This window comes from Danaus plexippus, chromosome 17 (genome assembly GCF_018135715.1).
Source record: "Danaus plexippus chromosome 17, MEX_DaPlex, whole genome shotgun sequence".
Lineage (NCBI taxonomy): Eukaryota > Metazoa > Arthropoda > Insecta > Lepidoptera > Nymphalidae > Danaus > Danaus plexippus.
Window position 1 is genome coordinate 614,515 of NC_083548.1, and position 9,518 is coordinate 624,032.

Sequence of the window (9,518 nt, forward strand, 5' to 3'; positions counted from 1 at the left end):
ACTATTAATTTCAGTTGATCAAAAAAAAATTTTCCTTCATTTCTCCTCTGGCAAAATGTTTTTTTTCTGTTTGATATAATAAAAATTAAATTGACTTAAAATATATATATATTATATATATATATTATATATATATATATTATATATGGGTGTATATATATATTCAAGAAAATCGATGCTTTATGTAGAGATAATAAATTAATTACTCTTTTAATAACGCCAGTTAATAAAACCATGACCCAAGGAAAAATCTTCTAAAAAGAATGAGCACATTATTCTTCCTTTAATAATATTCTGAAAGTTGTTTATTTATATATCTTATTATGATTAATTTATAATATATAATCAGTTTACAAAATATTTCAATATTTTTTTGACAATGTCACATATTTATATTATATACCTCAACCTTAACATAAAATAACGGTAACTACGTACATTATTCCTGGTAAAAATGTAACTTTATATAATTTTGCAAAACGTATTTTTAAAGAAAAGCGCTTCAATATTGTGATGGGTTTATCGTTTAAGCTCTTTCAATTTTAGATAAAAGCCTTTGCCAACAGCTTCATGATCGTACAATCGTATTTTTTTATGATTTCTTTCCTGTTGTACGAGTAGAATGTTTAATAATGTTTTCGCATGTCTTATATATATCTATCGATGACAATTTTTTTTTTATAAAATGTAATATAATAATATATTATCTTCAAAATATATTTTTTAGTATAAATTTAATTGTCGATACCTCATACTTCCTACATGTTTGTAGTAGAACAGCACCAGACCTTAGAATTTACCATATGGAACTCCTGCTTTGACTTGTCTCGAGTGATTAATCTGGTTCACCTTAGTTTTTCTCCTCTCATGAGTGAGGGAACATTTTCATTTTTCTTTTTGATGAAATTATTAAACAGAAACAGAAACATAGACCATTGGAATATCGGAATCCCTTTCTAGAGAGTAGTAAACTACAAGAAGCCAAAGTTTGTGGTGTGTATTGATCGTCGAGCTTGAAAAGGGATCAAGTCAAGATAAAGGACTGTGGAATGGAATTTTCTCACCAGGTTTGTTTGATTGAAGATTTTGATGATTGCACTAATATTTCTGAACATTCTGAATCTAACATGTTCGTTGAATCCGGATTTCTCCAACTTTATTCCATTTGTCTTCAATCAATTAGTAATATATGTACATACGTATTTGTGCTGTCAGGTGTGCATCAACTAGAATGACTTCCTTCCGTCTTTCTGCCGTCTATATCAGTAACCTCGTGGACTCTACAACGCCTAGACGGTTTAGAATAGAGAATGATAGAAGCAAAATAATTCACATGAAAATATCCTAGCGTCGTTTAGCAGAAAGATAGTTTTCTCACTACAAAAATATTATAATTAAATTATAAAAAAAATGTTTTCCATTACTACATCATGATTTATAAAGCGTGTAGAAATAACCTAAGTAACAGTTGGAAAAATATTCTATTAATTATTGAGTAAAGTTTACACAGGCACTAATTGTATTTACATTAATTTATTTTTCTAAACATCACAGGTGTCTCATATTTGAATATAAACATTGTTTACTATCTACAGTAGTATCTAGCAACAAGTATTTTCCAGTATATTTTTTCTTCCTAAGGCTTTTGAGACATCGTTTGTTAAGTGAGATGAATAAATTTATAACAGATCTTTCGTTGGAGAATTATTTGAAATATAATAAAAAAACAACTGATGTAAACGTCTTCCTTCGTCCCTTTGGGCATTATTTTATTAAAATAAAAACTGTCTGAAACATTTAATTTTCCTTCAAAAGGAAACAATTAACTTGTTGACTCCTTTCGGAGTCTCAGTAGACTACCTTTTGAAATAGACCGAATATTTTAAACACAAACCATTCATCCTGATTAAAAACACCTCTTTTTTTTTTTAAATATAATAAATTTAAAAACCCTTATACAGATTCAATATTATGTATACAACGTTTGGTAATTCCAGACAACTTCTAAGATTATTCGTTTGTACAAAGACTACCTTTAGAATTACTATCTCATATAAACTGCTTAACCTATTGCCGTTTACCATCTGATGAATGTATTAAATCTGCAATTAGTGTGGAAAGGCAAGCAGACTGCACATCAAAGAAACTTTGGCAATGTTTGAACACAGTTTAAAACGATTACCCGTCAGCAAGCTTGCAGACACGCTTTAATTAGACTTTGAGATGGGTCAGGAGCTCCAGTTCGGAAATTAGCATACAAGCATCTCAAGCAACAGTTATTGCTGTATAAATAACATCAATAAATAAATAAAGTACTGAGTTAAATAATTTACATCAATAACAAAGTAAATTCTCTTTTGTTCTGGTAAATATTAATTACAGTAGATACAGAAACGTTCAACAATTCTAAGAGTTACGAAGAATGGCAGACATTTCAAGGATATTTTACAATTAGTAATTCTTTAAGTCTTGAGTAAGTAACGAAGTTAGGAGTTTTAGTCTTGATAGATTTATTATCTTAAAGCAGTCTTTTATTCTTGTTACAATCGAATGGCTATAGAAGTATAATTGCTAATGCAATTACGAGCTTACAAGATGTTCCTCGGTAATCCGATAACCGACCGCAAAGCCGATTGGCCAGTACAAGACCTACGTGACTTTGAACCAATGGGATTTGCGGTGGTCTAGTGATCAATTGGACCTTCTCTTGATCTATTCATGGAATAAAATATCAGGGTAAAATTATGTTTCTATTCTATAGACGTATCATTAATTTGGTTATTTACATGAAATACGTGTTCTGATTATAGCTGACGCGATAAAATGTGTAATTTTGATTTGATAAACATGAAAATTCATGACAAAATCATAATCCTGGCTTTTGTTGGTAGCATTTGTAAAGTTTTGTTCCCGAATGTATGTAACTATTAAAATATAACCTTCCAAATATAAAAAAAAAGATTTTGAGCCAAATAGGCGTTTTGATATTTGATCAAATATAATATTGGAAACAATTATAATAAGTTACAATAATGAAGTAAAAATAAAACACAGTCATACATAGGGCTCAACAACACATCCTCCAATTAAGGCCGAAACTTAAAATGTCTGGTTTACAAGCATGCAAAAACGTAATTGCTTTTGTCGAGCCTTTCATATTTTATTTTAAAACAAAAATATTGTTTTGGCATAAAAAATATTTTTCATTTCATTAAACTACCTAATATACTTCTATAAAATTAGGATATAAATTATTGCGGAGCTGAACACACTCCTTATTATGCATAAAGACATTAGTAGAGAATTGTTCAAGTTTTGACAAGTAATAACAAACATTTTACTTAATTTATATTCATTTAAATTAAATATAAAACTTAAATTTTCTCATTTCAATTGTATTAACAATTTAAATAAGTTAAGAAAAAACATCTCATTAAACATGTATTCAGATGGTGAACTAAGTTTCATTATTTTAATATATTTATTCCGTATTTATCAACTTGATCAACAAATTAAAATGTACAGACGTGCCCGGTTTTGTGTAAAAATATATTCTAGTTTTAGAAAATACGAAATTGTAAATTTAATTCGTATAAAAAAAAAAGTTATATTCTTCTATAGAACGTTCTGGTGCCTTGCTTTTTTGTTAAGTCGAGTTTAATATGATGTGTTGCTGAGATTTTAAACCTGGTTCTAAACATAAGTGCTGTCAATACCAAGACAAGACACAAGGCATTGTGACTTTTGAATGGTGATATCACCCACTAGAGGCTGTCTGAGTAGATCGCCAAAAAACTGTTCATGAATCCTCTTGAAGCTCCGTCGTGGAGACTGGAGTCATATATAACTTCTCTCTATTAAAGATATTTAAAATAGATGTTATATTTTTTCTTCTGCAACTGTGTGTTTCAAGTTTGAGCTGGATTATAATTGTCAATACACCCTTATTCAACATTAGAGGTACCTACACAGTATTTTAAAGTTTATTTAGACGCTATGGTCCGCTCACTTATGTTATTTGTAATAACAGATTCCTTTGCTGGTGCTGGGGAAACCGAAATAAAAAAAATAGTTCTGGAGCTTAATTTTATTTCATTCATAAAAATTATTACTTCTTATCATGACCATAATAATGATAATACTTGTTTATCTCACCTCATCAAGAACTCACCAAACGTCGAATTTAGTAGTACTAGTGAATTTTTAAAAAGAAATTTCTATAAGTTCCTTGATTAGTATTCTCGCTAATTGTCAAAAATGTTCAATTTTTCTTAAAAATGTTATAAATAATGTTAAAAGTTGTAATATTTATTTGAATATCATTTTAATAGATTCTGATGTTACAAGTCAGTCCATGGCTACTATCTCCTTACTCATCATTTTTTTTTGTTAATATAGTTACTTCTATTAAACGACGCTGATTTCATGAAACCAGGTAGACGATTCATTATAACGATCCATACAAACGACATTGTTTTTAGGTTTTTCCCAATATTGTGAACGTTGTTGCTCTATAAATAAATGTCATTAAATTTCCTTTGAGTTCGCTACAAGCTCGCTCTCCTATCATACCTAATTATTGTAGTAATTTTCAAGTTTATTCTCACTTTATTTAGTATGCCATACGTATACTGGCATCATTTAACAAGCAAAGTAAGGCTGAATCTAGGTCATGAATCTTTATTTAAATTAGCGCTATTCTAGGGTCTGTTATATTATAAGCCTAGATTGTCACAATAATGAAAAGTTGTTTTTAAGTTTCAAATTTCTACGAATTTGGCAATTTATGTGAAGTATTTTCTATCGAAAGATCTTTTTATAACTTTTTTTACGAGTATATTACTTTGTTAAGTATAGGTTTTATTTCAAACGAATGGAATGAAACTAGTTCTCACTCGAAAAACCTTTCTTTGAATTATTCCCCAGATAAGCGAATTTTCAGGAAATAAACGATCAGAACCAAAACCATTTTCTCTTATAGAATATTAATGATTTTTTGTGAATAGGACAACGTTACACTAACGTCAAAATGCACGATCATTAATGAAAATTAATTATTTTTGTATTTGACAGTTTTACATGGACATGATTAGGTTAATTGAAAAACTTGTGTCAAGTAATTTAAAAACGTTTATATGAAAGAAATAACGATCTCTCAGAAAAATGTCTTCTACGCTCTTAGTAACTATCATTTGTTTTTTATTATGAAAAGCATAGCATGAATTATTTTCATTATACTTTACAAACTTGGTCGGAAGATTGGAAAAAGAGCGAATTTCCTAGAGCATCTTTTTTGTTAATATAACGTATTTTACAAAGTGATAAAGGGGACATTCTGATACTGGGCTTTAAGCAATATGCTATTTTTACAATATACAAAGAAGCGATCTGATATCTCTCCTTTAAGGTTTATTTTTAAAAAAAAGCCAGTAACTCGAGCATTGTGATTATGTAAAAACATACATAAAAACATATAATACCCTAGCATTATAAGTGATTGTTGATTAAAAGTTTTTTTTAATATTTATTTAGGTAAGAGGCTTCTCTTATTGCTTTTTTGTCCTTAAATTTGCCCTTATTATTGTTAAAAAGTATTAAGTTTTTTGTACGAAATATTTATTCCTAGTCTTCTATCTTAGTTTTATACATTTATATAAAACCATCATACAATAAAAAGCTTATTCGAAATGGTTTCTATTGGGAACAATATTGTCCTTTAAACATTGAAGCCAGTTATCAAACGTATTGAGCACTATTTCCATGGGAAAATTGTTCAGTGAAAATTGTACGGATTGGCCTAGTGGCTCAAAATAAGCATAGCGTTAAGAGCAAGCCTTACTCTCTAATACCGTGAATTATTAGCAGGACTAATAGACTGCCAGTTAACACTGATGGAACCCGGAACCTTCGATTCTAATCAAGATTGTGTGGATCTAACAAATATGCGTTTCGATATCCAAAGTCATCTTTAAAATTACGCGATATGGTTCTTGTTTCTTCTCTATCTACCAAGATTAAATAAGTTTCAAATTATTTCCTTCACTTCTTTGATTGCCTTTTCATACGAATATTTCATGGAGTGTTTAATTGCTTTCTATCACAAACAGAGGTTTGGTTATACCTTCCATAAGACCTATTTACAAATATCTGCCTAATACCAATCGTATTAGAAATTGAAACGTAGCATTTTAGAAATTGTCCTTGACTATACCTAGTTTATTAGTCACGGCGGTTTGGTTCACCTCACTTCAGTTTAAATCACAAAATATTCTTCTCTACATTAAAGAGAAAATAAGAAAATATTATCTTTTACTAATGAGATAGCAAAAAATTCAATATTCATATTTTTTGTTTATTTTTAATCGTTACAGAATTTATAGCCATACTAAGTATGTCATTATAATATTAGCTTAGCTTCGACTAGTTAAATATTATGCAGATAAAAATTATATGCATATTTTTTTTTATCAGAAAGGAGGCAAACGAGCAGACGACCTTCGTGATGGATGTAGTAACGTCGCCCATGGACATCCGCAAAATAGTTTTGCGGACGCGTTGCTATCTTTATTTTGGAAAGAGGGAGAGAAAAAGATGGGAAAAGGGAAAAGACACGAAAGGGTGGGAAAAGGGAAAGGGGAACCGACACTCTCACTCATCGGACGAAGCGCAGCCGTATAAGGCTATTTCACGCCGAACTTTTATGAGAGGGTGCTACTTTCCCGGTCGAGCCAGCCCATATTCGACCTGCAATAATTTGACTTATAAAGTGGTAGAGCCTAGCTGTGGTACGTACATCTTATATTATGTACGATAATCTCACCATTTCTAACTAGAAATGCAATACCAATCATAGAGATTATGTTTCGTATTCCATTTCACAACGATTATGTTTGATTGAAAAACCTCTTTCATTTAATATTATTTTAGTCTAAAATATTTAATATACAAAAAATTTTGAGACGGATAAGTCCAATGTACGTCTGTGGCGCAAAGTGAGCCAACGAGCCTGTATAAATAGTCTGTAGCTTTTATAAGTACAAAAAGTGTTTCAAGATATCATTTCAAGTTAAGGTAATCTTCAATTCAAATTTAAATTATGTATTTACTTAACTACAAACTTTTCAAGTTTAAAGTACGGAACAATTTCGACGATTCAGACAGTTAAAGAAGAAATGTTTGCCAGCGGTTTAAAAAGGAACAAGTTAGTTTACTTTCCAAGTGAAATTTTCGTTGTAGTTTTAATATTATGGAATATATATATTAAACATCCTGTATAAGAAACAATTCTGGTTCACATTTAACAGCTATGTTGTAAATAATCTAAGTACAATATTTACATGCGAGTCCTATTGTACATATGGGTTTTAAGAGTAACTAGCTCAATGGTTCCACAAATTATTGAGATATCTGTGAAAAGTTTGAGATCCCTGCCTGCTTATTAATCATTTATAGTAGACATCCAATAATATTATAATATTTGCATATAAAAACATTACAATCGTAAAATTTTTTGTTACTAACATTATGCAATGAGAATTAAAGTATTCTAATTTTAATTACTGGCTGAACAAAAAAAAACGAATTGCAGTCTTTGATCATACAGGTGTTGTAATTGGAAACTTATTAAGTAAGAATTTTTAGCATTAATTCTCTAAGGTAAATTAAACTGAGAGAAGTGTTGTCTTATACTTAAGTATTTTTAAAGCTTCAGGGATCCTAAAACCTCGTATTCCATTACAACATTATCTTAGATATACTTGAAGAAAATTTACACTGGACACATTATGATATTTTATTAAATATAATTTTTTTTACGTAATAATTACAATTTTAAACGGTTCCCTATGAGAACCTGAACAATACAATATATAGACCTTAGAGCCTTTGTACGAAAAGATTTGGACTAGATTATGGACCTGGATGAGGGAGATTTAAGGAGAAGGCCAATTAATTAAATTAATCATCTGTAGTCTGCTAACTTTTACGATGTATATTATATTATACATTTTGTAATATTTTAACTATAATGAAACGTCTCAATGGGTTCCTGTACTTAAAGTGCAAACAAGGGATCGTCAGACCTTTTAAATTTGGTTTCACTTCGCTCTATTGAAATACGGAAAGGTGAAATATAAAAAAAGGTTATTACAATATTATTTTAATAATAACAATAATCAATACTTACTATTTCAAGAACACGTAACCCCACCTACTCCGACTCTTATTTTTCTTCAGTGAAAAATAAGTGGTTACATAGTTTCGGTTGTTATACGGTATCTATTAATCAATCGCAGCTGTGTAGTACATGTACTATTCAGAACAAAATATGATACAGATAGTACCGAGATTTTTTTCCTGTGTGTGTCCATAGATTTATGTTAGTTTCTCAGATATTAATTAATAAGATTCAATAAAAGCATTAAAAACCCTATCTTTTTTAAGAAACAGAAGCGTTTATATTTATATTTTTTGCTTGAACTTCATAAGTATTTAAGTAAAAATTAATAGTTGAATTATTATTCTCAACTGTAATAATTACCGGTAAAAAAAGTAAAGTTATTTCTATTTGAACACGCTCGTTTATTTTATTTGAAATACGTTTTGTACGTTACTGTACCAAGTAGCGACAATCTCTTGTGAAACTTTTAGTCTTAGCGTCCTAAAAGTAAAGGAACGTTTCTTGAGGGCTTTCCTTTTTACCACAACTCAAATAAATAAAGTTTTTTAAGTAAAATTAAAGTACGTAAAACTTATCGATTTCTTATTTAGTCTTAACTTTTAATTAAATACATATAGTGTCAATTAAGAGACACGCTTTTATATCTTCAATATTGTTTTAAATTAGTTATTTTACTGTGTCATTGATGAGCAGTTTTTTATATAATATGCGTATTTCATTTATTTTAAATTAAATGACAAATTCTACATATTTTACTACACCCATCATGTTAATGCATGTTCTTCTAAATTATCACACATTTCAAGCCATACTTTCGAACATATTTCATCGCGAACATTTGACTTCTAAAGCTATCTTAACCGGGGTTTGAGGACATTTTTCATACTTTCAGGAAGTGAAACGCTTCCGCCGATATACATATTCAAAGCATTTTCCTCTACGAAACCTATTTTCGTAATGATTTAATAAATCTTAGCAAATGGGTGTATTTATTTTAAATATAAAATGTAAAATATTAGTTAAAAATTTTGTTGCGAAAATAGTATACAAATATTTTAATGTATTTAATGTAGCCCAACAAGCGTTCATAGTTTGATGGTCAAAACTAAAGAAAAAACCTAGAAAGACTGCGGTTACATTTAAATGAAACTAATATTTTTCGGATTACTATGCGTATTCTATTATTTTAAAAACTAAAAACTCCCGACGTTTGGTTACTTTGCAGCAATCGTGATCACGGGCAGACGAGATGTCTGTGACATTCACATCATGCTCACCGTTGCTGCAAAGTAAACGAAACGTCGGGAGTATGTAGTTTTTGAAATAATATAATACTCGT